Source organism: Manacus candei, unplaced genomic scaffold (genome assembly GCF_025592945.1).
Source record: "Manacus candei isolate 608988 ecotype Guabito, Panama unplaced genomic scaffold, ASM2559294v1 h1tg000014l, whole genome shotgun sequence".
NCBI lineage: Eukaryota > Metazoa > Chordata > Aves > Passeriformes > Pipridae > Manacus > Manacus candei.
This window is the reverse complement of record NW_026138062.1, coordinates 82,197,637-82,210,237: the sequence shown is the minus strand read 5'-3', so window position 1 is coordinate 82,210,237 and position 12,601 is coordinate 82,197,637.

Below are 12,601 nucleotides of genomic sequence, written 5' to 3'. Positions count from 1 at the left end.
CAGGAGAATTGAATTTCACTATAAATACCACGACTGCTCTGCTTGAAGTGCAGTCTGCTTCCAGAGCTTCAGAGAGAAGTGACAGCCACACACACACAAAATTGCAAAATTATTAATCAAGGGGCAGAAGGGGGGATGACACACATCCTCTTTTTCCATAAATCATGAGGATCAACAGAATATATCTATAACACTGGCAAACAGATCCCCTTAAATACATCAGCATTTTGGACAAAGACATGGTTTGTCTCACAGGCTTAAACTTCCATCTCCAAAACCTCTCCTAGTTTATCATATAGCCTACCCTTACAGAGTATCAACCAGTACCTTAAACAACTTTGTTTCCCATCACCACTGCCCACCTGGAAAACATATCCATGCATTTCACTCCCTCTTTGGATGATTATAACACTCTCCTGAACTTTCAGTCTCCATTTGCTCATAAGCATATGATACAGGGTTTTTTAAGTGTCATAAGACACCATATAACTGGAGCCCAATTAAAAAGAAGCATAAAAAAACCTCTGCAAAAGTGAAACAAAACAAAGTGCAGACCACATTTTTGTCACCTAGAAACATTAGGCAGTTTCTTCGGAAAACACATGTATAAACAAAACTTCTGCTGAGATTCTGTAATGAGTCAAGGGTCTGCCTTTCTTATCCTGGAATTCTAGGTGGATCAAGCCAGGTGTGATGCACAGCAGACCAAGTCTTTACGCTGCTTGCACTGTGTGCATTTTCATTATTTAGTTATTAAGTAGTTCTCACTTCCTCTTCCTCAGATAAATGCAGGTTTTGAGTCCTTTGTTACCATCCAGCATTAGCTCCCCATGCAAAAGCAATCCTCATGTCTCAATTTATATTCCCGGTTCCCTCAGTATTTGAAATGCATTCCTGTTCTTTATTCTGTTTTTAAAAGTAGTTCTCCAGAACACTCCACTTCTCAAATGCTATTCAGGGTGAAAATGCAGTGTTAGGAGCACTTACACAGCTGGCATGGCACGGGTTAGTGGTCTTGGTTGGACTTTATGATCTCAGAGGTCTTTTCCAACTGGGCTGATTCTATGATTCTATGAACCCATGGTTGGTCCCTTATGGCAGGGACAGCCACAAGGCTTTCAACTGAAAAGAATATACTCCCATTTCCTTTACTGACAGTAACTGAACTCATGACAGCATTGGCCTGGATAATGTGACAAACATTTAGATAACATGGTGGTATTCTCCTTCACCTTTATCTTATCCCAAGATCCAATATCATATCTTACTTTACTCTTTCAAAATTTTCATTTAAGACACATAATGCTCCAAGGGACCAACCGGGCTCTTTAATACCTATATAATAAAAGGCAGATTGATAGTATGAACAGCAGTTGCAATTCCAACTGCAAGTATGGATACTTCCCATCCTATTACAATACCTGTAGAGCCAGGTGTTTAAATATGAGTCTGTGAGCTATTGTGCCATTCCCAATAACCCTCCCCAAATGAAAACCAAGGAAAGGTGATAAAGAGAGTCTCAGTAAAGATTGTTTTGTGAGGTTTTTTTGCCAGCTGAAATATGACTTGTCAGAACCATAACTATTGCTAAGTATAACCCTTCATATATTCCATTACTTACAAGTGCTCATTGCAATAAAATTAATCACAATCATATAACAATCTGGTGGTTGACAACTGAGGTTTTATCTTATCACCTGAATGAGCTTGAATGATTTAAGCTGCTGATATGGACCATTTAATTTAAAATTAATAGCCATAGTGAGAGAACAATAGCATAATGTAGGGAGTGTGTGGCTTTCCTCCATTTTGAATTGATTTAAATTTATTTGTGCTTTGGGAGGGTTTTTTTCAGAGTGGAGATGGGGTCAATGCACTTAGGAACAACCTAAAGGGTATGTTGAACACACATCTTTCAGTGAAGGTCACACACAAAACCAAAAATCAAACCCAACCACAAATAATTGCCTTGTACTCTTTAAAAGTTCAGTTTTGAATTTCAGCAAACATCAGAAGCTTAAATGGGGGACTCTGAACAACATGTAAACTAATTATTGATTTTCCCCCTTAAGACAGCAAGCTTATTCAAAGGAAAAGAGATAATCCTCTTAAAGTTTTGCTCTAAGAACCTCTAGGAACACAGATAAAATAAGTTTATAAATAGGTATCCATTGAGAATTTATTTGCATTTCAGTGTAGCTGGGCCTGATGAAGGGTATGAACAGTGCTCTTCAAAACCCAAACATGTTGTTTGCTGAAGAACTGCTGCCCACACAGTTTTGGTTTTATGATAAACTGTTCTGTTTAGTATTTAAAGCCAATTAGTCCATTTACTTCAGTCAAGTTAATTCTGATGACTTCTAATGACTTGACAGTGCTCTTTTGCCACAGTGACACCTCATGGCTCTAGAGGTGGTTTGCTTGTAGCACATGTTTAGCTCTACTTACTAATCTATACATAAATGTATTTCAAGGACTGCAAGGCCTTCTTCCTATTTTTTTTTGTCTTCAAAGCACCATCTGTATTTTTTCCTACCTTCCCCATCACCTTCCCTGTGTTTTCTGTAATGCATGTAATTATTGAAGAACTAAACACAACGTTTACTATTGCTCAGAATCAGATACACCTATGCTCACATATCCTCTTCTTTAAGTCTTGATCATTAACAAAATCAATCGTTTATCACAGGAACAATTTTTCCTGTGTCGCTTTCAAAGTGCACCTCACAGTACTCTAATATGCAGAGAGATTTCCTGCCACCTTCATTTATTAGTGAAGAGGTCTTAAATTAGAGAGAAAAGGTTTCATGAAAGTAGTTTCCCGCTTGCAAATGTCAGCTTACTTCTTATTTTCAACAAGATATCTTACAGTATTTGTCCAAGAAATGAGAACTGAAGCCCAGCAGTTCCCCTTCATCATGATGAATTCTCATTGACCGGTATTGTGGTGTCAGTAAAAGAGACAGGGAAGGGAGAAAACCACCAAAATAAATACATTTTAAAAATTCCTCTTGAATTGGGCAGAGGAACACACACAGGATAATTATATCAAACCCAAAACGAACTACCTACAACTTTGCTACTTTACTACCCATACAAGTAAGAACAGCAAAGGCAATTAATTGAGAAAATATTTCTAACTCAAATCACAGTGTGTAAAGACCAGTTCTGAGAAGATCTATGTAAAAAAAAGGATTCAGATGGTGGACTCAATTGTCCCTACCTTACTGCTGAAGGGAAAATAATAGAAGTGGTCAGTTCTGTACCCAGAAAAATATATGTTTCCAATACTAAAGTTACTCCTAAAATTTACTAATTAGTAGAATGAGTACTTCTAACAACCTACCTTGTATTAGTAAATGCAAAGTACTGATTTTTGGTAGATGCACAATGCAACACAAGTAAAAATTAGAGTATTAAAATTTGATTTTTTTTTTGTTTTGGAATAACTTTCCCTGTTTGTGATATGATGCTGAACTTGCAAATATGGTTTACTCCTGAGGTTTTATTTCCTAGTGTAAATTCCTCAATTCTAAGGTTGTTCTTTTAACTTTAGGATTGAATTTATTACTCTTTGTATTGCAGGGTTGTCCAAAATATGTTGAGTAGCATCCAAACCCAAAGAAGAAACCAATTCTGACAAGGAAAGCAGTCCAATTAGTATACAAATACCAAGCACATAAAAAAGAAAAGAATAAAAAGTCTCATTACATCGTTGTTCTTATACCCAAATTTTTGGATCACCACTGATTTGTACAAAGGTACATATTCAATTATTTCTCAACAGCAAAAGATGAAAACATCTTCAGGAAGCTATGTCTCATTTAAATAAACAAAAATACCCACCCACAATAACTGGACATGTTTTTTAAGAAAAAAATCTTTCAAAGATGTAAAAAAGTGACACACACTCTGTAGAGATCAAAATTAAACAATTTTTCAAGACACTTGGGAACAAAGCAACTCTCTCTACCATTTACTCTTTCCTTCAAGAAGAAAAAAACAGAAGAAAGCCCAATAAATTCTTTTTTACACTGATAACTTGAGGGTGGCCTAGAACCTGCTTCCCAGTAATATGTACAGCACAGCCCTGTGGGGTTGCCCAAGTTTTCCTAGTCGTTGCTAACAAGTATAGTCCATTTCTGTCGTTCACAGACCATTCAGTAATAAATCCTGATTCCACACTGAAGATTCCTTTAATTTAATTTTCATTTATCAGACAGTTGGACAAAAAATTTATCAGTTTTAGAGTCTAATAAGTAAAAATTTGTTTATCATGTCTAATAAGTGAAAATTTTGTTTAGCATGTCTTTAGCAGTTTTTAATAATTTCTTAACCCCTTATAAAGCCTTTACAAATGCAAAATTAATACTAACAAAGAGACTAAGTCCAAGGTGGGTTCAATTATATTTGCTAAGTTTGCTACCCTAGCTATTGTCTGCCCATCTGGCTTGGTTTTATTCTCATGTTTCAAACAAAACTATGAATATTTTTCTTTTACTGGAAAAGCAACCAAAACTGTCAGGAAAACACTTCCCATGGAATTTTTAGCTGAATTGTTGCTTATTCCATACTTGCTTATGGTTTCAGTGTTTGCAAAAAAAATGTTCAGGAATAAAATTGCCAGAAAAATCCTGAAATAATGAACTACGTGATTGATCTTTCAAATCAGAGGATTTCCATGTTTATGCACAGAGTTATTTGTGAATCACCTCTGTCTTGCCAGCTTTACACACATTCCCTAAGCACAATTACAGAAGGGAAAAAAGAAACAGCGACTGAGAATGGCACAAGCTCTGAGGCATCTGGTAATTTATGTGTGATGTCTCCCCTTCTGAGCACAGTGTTTATATTATCTTCCCAATTAGTTTTGCCTGGGCTCTTAAATTCTGTAGACTATGTGGGGCTGGAGATTATTCTGGTAGACAAAGCAAATAAATTGGAAAGCAAATGAAGAAGAGAATATCAAGTTAAAAAACACAGAGATTAAGAGAGACAAGGTTGCTGAGGCAAAAGGATGGCAAGGGAAGAATTTATGTCCCATACAGCAGCTCCAAATTAGTTCCTAAAACCTTCTTCTTACTAACAAACTGCCCACAGGGTAGCTCTGTAGAATGCAAAGGTGTCATGGTTAAATGAAAACAGAAAATTGGTGGAAGAAAACCAAAGAGTTTGAATTAGTCTGGAGTTTAAATGGTTACAACATGCAGACTTTAGTTCTTTACTTTTCCACGTTCTAACTTAGGACATCACTAATGAACAATGGATACCTCGACTTTTGCTACAGTTACTGAGACTTGATGATATATGTTATACTTATTCTGCTGGCTAAAATCCTACACTGACTACTACAAGGCTGAAATCTGTAGTTTTTGAACAAAACCATGTCCAGCTAAGTAGAAAAAAATTGTTCATTTTAAATATTGGACAATGAAGAAACAGAGTGGTTCCATCTAGCTATACTTAACACATGTTTGAAGCTTAACACATGTTATACATCCTATGGTATCAAACTTTTGGCTTGGATTGGAACGTCTTGATCTGTAGCTTTTTACTTGGAAAAGTGTATTAACACTATTAATGCCTGCCTTTTCTTCTCTCCAGTCTTTTCTCTTTTGGGTAATTTATCAAGTTTCATATACTGAGACAGAATTAATTCATTTTCCAAAACAAATGTTCCCAAAAAAACCAGTTCTTCCATTTCATTGTGTAACAGTGGAGCTTCTCTGAAGTCCTGCATTTTTTGGTGCTAAATTCTCCAAATGAGGTATTGTGGCCAAAATGTGCAACATTTCCTTGTGGTTTACATCTGACTTTATTCTGTGGTACCTTTCAGATTGGGTGTAGGGTATCTTATAATTGCACACTTTAATTTTTGGCAGCATGTGTTCTTGCTAAAACAGTATTTCCAGTGCAAAACCTATGACACAAATGCAATTCTCTGAACTTTTTGCTTCTTATTTTGAGGAAAATATCATGTGGCCAACATTTCTTCATTGTGGGAGACATTTTATGGCATTTTACAAGATCTCAACTACAATGCAGATGAATTTTGTTGATGTTCATACTTGCAGCACCATTGTGTGCTGAAACCAGTCCCCTAAAATCGGATGTTAAGGTCAAGGTTCAGTTTGTGTCTGACTGCTGAGTGGTATTTGTTATCTGAAGAAAACAATCACCAGCATGATCTCATGTACTATGTATCCATCATGTTAACACTTTTCCAGCATCCTTATCTCTGCCTCCAGGAAACTGTGTTTATGATGTTCTTTCATTATCCCAGAGCAACTGTGGTGAAAGGTGAGAGAGTCCTTGATGAGCCTGAGCACACAGCGGGCCCGTGTTGAGCTGATAGGCAGGATGCTGCACAATTTGCTAAGTAGGTCTGTGTCATGAGGCCATTATTCATTTAAAGGTGGCTGAAAACAATAACTTACGTATATTAGGAAGCTCATTTTTTACAGCTTTGCTAGGGATAGGTTCACTTAGCCAGAGACCATTGCAAAGCAGTTTGACACACATTATTATTGCTGTAAGGATTCTGCTCTTCCCATCCTTTACCAGTGACACTCTTTAAGGAGAATCTCATGTTGGCAGAACCTTACCTGCAGAAAGACTGTGTTAATAGGTTTTCTAGAGTTCTTCAGATATGACGCCATTCCCCTGAATTAAACATTTCTCATCAGTAATATCATAATAGCTTGGAATATCCTTTTATGTTGCCACAGTAGGAAGGAGGCTGCAGTCACGTACAGAAAAGGTATTTCCTCATAGTTTTTATTGGAAGGGACATCTGATTTGGAGAAAGAAGTCTCTGATATACCAGGACTTTAATGGGCAGAATGGGCACTGGTAGTAAGTTTTTGTCTCTCTCCATCATCAAAAAGTATTTTAATATTGAGAAAAGACAATGGCAAGCATACTTTTCACTCAAAACCTTAAAATGTTCTTTTCTATGTTCTTTTTTTCTTTGCTTCTGTCATTGTCTCATCATCTTCTCCATATATTCACCTAGTACCAACTTCAGTCTCTTTCTTCTCACCGTAATTAAGAAATTGTTAGAAGAAGAAATGTATGCTAAGAAATTAACTTTTACACCTTTTCCCCATAAGTATCCATCTATCTATCAATCTATCTATCTGCCTATCTATCTATCTATCTATCTCCTGTATTCATCAATCCGTATCACATCGACACCGCATACTATGATTTTTAACATTATAACACACCTAATTATTACCCCCCTTTGTCTAGAGAAGAGATAGGAGCATAGATAGACAAAGTGGTTTTTTACAAAGGACTGCTGAGGTCTGTAACCACAGAAGGGTTTGAACCTCAGTTTTAGGTTACTGGATCATTGAATTACTTTTCCCTCTATCATTTATTTCTTGCAGTATTATAATTTCACTGAATACTAAATATAATCTACCAGAAGAACTGCTGAAAGTTTCCAGATTTTAGTTGGATTTCAACTCAGAATAGTTCTATAAAATACCTGCTTAAAAGCATAAAATTGCATATAATAAGTGTTTCTTTTATATTTTAAATTTTTTTAAAGAGGATTAATAACAATGAGATGATAGAAATGTTATTAGAAGTGCATGTATGCAACACTGAAAGTTTAGGAGTATTTGGAACAAGTGCTGTGGTTCCAGTCTCTGTCCTCTCCTATGTGCTTTATAATGCAGGATTTTATCAGCCTTATTTTATAAACACATGCAACTTCAGTTCCTCCTGTGAGAAGGGCTGCTCTCACTGCTCCTTTGAAATTTTGTCAACTCCTCACACATAAAACACCTCTGATAATCATTCAGGGAACACTGAGACTGTTACTGTCACACCTACATCACTTAACAGGAGTTAAAATTTGGGAGACAGTAATCACTGAACTGAAATGTTCAGGTTAATGCTATTCAGTACTGTCGGGTGCCAACTACACAAGTATGTAAACATCTGAGATAGGCCCCTTTCAACTAAGTATAGTTTGTTGGTTTTGGTTTTGGTTTTGTTTGTTTGTTTGTTTTTTGTTTTTTTTTTTAATATTGTTGAAACTTTTAAAATGCAAATTTTCTTCTAGCAATAAAGTTTATTCTCTACAACTATGAGCTAATTTTTATTTTTTAAATAAAAAAGTAAAATAGCAATGTTAACCTGAAGACAGGAAACCCAGGGTTGGGCTTTGACAGTACCAAGAGACTCATGTAAATTGGCAATGCTGAAAGTGATGGCCATGAGCTGAAACATGCTTTGTTTTGACTTCTAGAAGGACAGGTCTGTGTCTTATCTCTGGAAACTCTGCAGGGATCTTCTTTTTTCTGCTTTTGAACCCCCTATCACTGGCTAAAGAGGAAATTGCTTTTTCAGATCCTGTAAATAAATTCCACTCATGAAATCATGCACTGTAAAGCAACAGAAGACAGTCCTCCTCCCAGAGGTCAAGAATGAACTGCTTGCATAACATTCACAGCCCTCAACAGCCCAGAAAATGTGTCTCTTAGACCTGGAAATTATCCCCTCCTATATTCTGTGCCTCTGCAATAGGAAGGTGAACCTTAATAGTATAACCAAGACATGCATGACTTGCAATCCTTTACCCCTACCTCTCAAAATCTCTCCAGTACTCATGATTAATTAATTGGCATATGCAGTTTGCTATGTTGCACAGTAAGAAAGCCTGAAGCATCATAGGCATTTATTTTGGAGCCTGGAGAGTAAACAGAATTATTATCTTTAGGTTTTGAGGTGCATTTGAGATTCTAGTGAGGTTGGAGCATTCAATTCTGGCTGCTGTTTTAGAAGAAGGAAGGACACTCTTGAGATTGATAAGGTCAACAAAATGATAGTAACTAATTCAAAAGCAAGATGTCAGTGACTGAAGTTATAAAAAGGGGATTAACCTATAAGCAATTTAGGTGGAATGTGTTTTTCAGTACACAAAGGGTAGCTGACGTACAGGATGAAGTAAATTGGCAAGGTCAGCATCAAATGAGCAAAGAAATCACAAAGAAATAGGATAACACTCCTAAAAAACATTGGGGAAAAGATGCCATAACAACAGCAGATTACATCCATTTTCAAAGTTGACAAACACGGGATAAAAGCAAAAGTGAAAGGTACAGAGTGCCCTTGTTCTTGTGGGAAATACAAAAATACAGATTCAGATTACAAAGTCCAGTAACCAAACATTTGTGAATTGAGACACAATTTCTAGGCAGAGCATGTGCTGACAGATTTTTGGGTTCTTTTCACTATACTATATTACAACACAACAAAAAATCTTCATTTTTTGTTTTCTGCTGCAGAGTCAGCCAGCAGTTGAGAAAAAATTTTTGTGGAGAGAAAGAGAAAGGATGAGAAGAAGTCATTTTTATATTTCTGTAGAGAAAAAGACCTTGGTATGAGCCATTAACCTCATTTCACAGAATACCAATCCCTTTAAATCTCAGACACCACATTAAGAAAGGTTCTGTCATTCTCTTTATAGTGATTAACACTTGGTATTGAATAAAACATTCACTAAGAATGTAATCCAAGGTGGAAGAATGGGACTGAAATTCCCAAAGAGCATAACCACTGGAGAAATCTAAACAGAATCGTGCATTTCATTTACAGTAGTGACCACTAGAAGTTCCCAGTCTGGAAGGACATTTGAAGAATAGTCAGTTCTGATAATAGATGGTTCTTCACAGAGCTTAATTACTGATTGATATTTATTAATTAAATTAATTATGAAAGCTTATAATAACTGTGAAAAGTGAAAAATAAACCACTCCATAAAACCAAAATTCGAGCTCTGTTTCTCAAAAATTTTTGTATGTGTATAAGTGTATGAATGTGTGAATAGATTTATGTGTGTATACATTTATGTGCACACACCTAAGTAAATACTTTTCTACGAACAGAAGGTAAAGTGGAAAATGCTTCTAAACACTACAGACCAGCTTAAGGATGAAAGTAGTTTGTGGAGGTTAAAAAGGAAAGGACAAAGATTTAGAGAAACAGAGGAAACACTCAAACTCTATTGAAAGATACAGAATTTGTTTCGACATATTCATATTGATTTATGTAAACAAAGGAAGTGAGCTGGTCCCTGTGCTGCTCCAGCACTGTGATGTGACAGAGAACGTTAATTATTTCCAGAAAGAGTTGGGATGGGAAAAAAAAAATCTCTGATGGGCCAAGTTTGAAATAATAAGTTATATTACAGGGAGCAGAATATGTCACAGCAATCACAGGAAACTGAGGCGGTGACAACATTTTGAATAAGATGCAAGAGTTACAAAGTATAACAACACTTTGGAAGAGCTTACAAAGTAGAGCAGGGAGAATTAGAACAGCAGCATTAGCCCAGAGGAATTTTTAGGAGAAATGGAGTGTGCTACAGTGTATTTTTCATGCTGTTTGATGCAAGAAAGCAAGACAATGTTATTAATTTTGAAGAAAACAAAGGCAAATGGATGCAAGTTGGGGTTTACTGCTGTGAGAAAATTCCTATTAAAGGTATAAACCCCAAGCCTTAGTAGAAAGTTGGAAAAGGCAGTATTTGTAAAAAGACACATCAGGGAAGAATATTCACTTTTTGATAAGATTAACCCCAAACCATTTGGATTCTGATTAGTGCATGAGGTATTGGGCTGGAAAATACAATAAAATTTCCACAGTATATTATGGTTTACAGAGGGACTGTTATGTTCTGCAGGAAAAAAAAAAAAAGTGGTAGAACGTGATCATCTGCAGTAAAAACCAAGAGTCCTGGGTTAAATTTAATCCAATGAAACATATATCCATATATTGGAAATGTGATTTGGAGGACAGATGTTTGGAAAAGACAAGGTAAGAATAAGGCTGTTCCAGGTATGCCTGTCCCTAGGGACATTGTTTGGAATTTCAGATTGCAGAGGGAACAGCCCAAAGAAGAAGCATGTGGTATAATTATGCCCATGGCAAACCTTAGAAAAGAGAAGTTAAGGTACTTGACTAAAGCAAACAACTTAATACCAATATTGTAAGAATACCTACAAAACTATGTTATCTCTGAATGTGCCACGTGGCTGAATATAACCCATTAGTTTACTAACTTAGTCTTTGAAATCATACAAGAAATCAGTTTATCATTGTATGAACATAGGTAAGGTTGCCCAGAAAGTTACACCTGAATACAAAACACATCAAAGCTGATCAGGAGCAAAGAGAAGGAGAGTGAATTCCCAATGTCACAGATCGGGTCAAGGCACAGCAGCAGGAACAGCATCCTGCTCTTTGAGCCTTTAACCTCATCCTCTACCTACCAGACTGTGTTGCCTCAAAGGCAGAGCTTTCTGCACCGTTCTTTCAGATATGTCCTTGTGCACCTTTCTGCTTCTTTTCAGCTGAAACTCATGGCTTTCAATGGAAGTTCTTACTTAGAAAGGCATAAGGACGTAGTTCTGTCAATGACATAGTATATGCTCCACATTACAGTATGTGCTGTCCCTCTGTGCTCAGCAAGTTTGCATAAAAAAACTCAGTTGAAAAATATTGTCAGGACTGCTGCATGTTTCTTTAATTATTTTTGGAGTAGTCAAGACAGGAAGAAAAAAAAAAGACTAAAAAGCAGCTCACTTAGAAAAAAAGAAAAGGACCCTGCATTATCTCTAATCGAAATGGACATTCTGTAGTCAAAAATAAAAATTAAAATAAAAAAATCTTGAGCAAATTAACTGTACTGAATTCTTCCAACACTGTGTTAGTTCAGCATCTGGCCCACATACTAAGATATAACAAAGAAGAAACAGTGGGGGCACAGTAAGTCATGACTCAGGGTGGTTAGACACATGTGAAGGGGACAAAGGACATGGTTTCCAAGGAAAAGTGGACATGCCAGGTCTGATTCAAGATGCTGGTTTCACAGCAGTGTGAATCCGTGGGCTTAGGGAAGCCTCACTGGTATGAGGATGCCTTGATGAAGTTGAACTTTGTACAAAGAATTCCTTCCTGAAGTGGATTTGGTAAACTTTGGGGGTGCTTCAGGCTTCTAAAAAAAAAAAAAAAAAAAAAAAAAAAAAGAGAAAGTCCAGGGGAAGATCCTGAGGTGGGAGGAGTTACAGTAATTGGAACCAGCTAACGATGTGACAGAAAGGAAAGGAGCTGTCAAGACAAAGGAAAGGATTCAGGCATCCATGAAAAGTAGAAATTGTAATAGACAATAGACCCAGGTAACTTCACTGCCCTGCAATATCCTCCTCAATAGTTTCCTAAATTAAAGCCAGTATGAGAGAATCTATTTCCAATTGAAGCCTGAAAGGAGTTGTGGTGCTGCACTCAACACAGTGAGCCAGGATGGGACATTTTTGGTCTCTGAGCTCTGCCACAGATTTTTCATGTGACCTTGGACAAGTCACAATCTCTCAGTTCCTTATCTCTGAGTTGGGGATTGTATTCCATTGCTTCACAGAGGTGCTGAGAGATAAACATTTGTTCAGATAATGTAGTGATAACATCTCAGATACAAAAATAAATTGGAGCTATTATCTGCGGGGCAAGGATAGAGACCTTGCATGCATTTGCACTGCATTTACTGCAGCACAGGTTCAGTCCTCACCAGGGTCTTTAGATACTGATG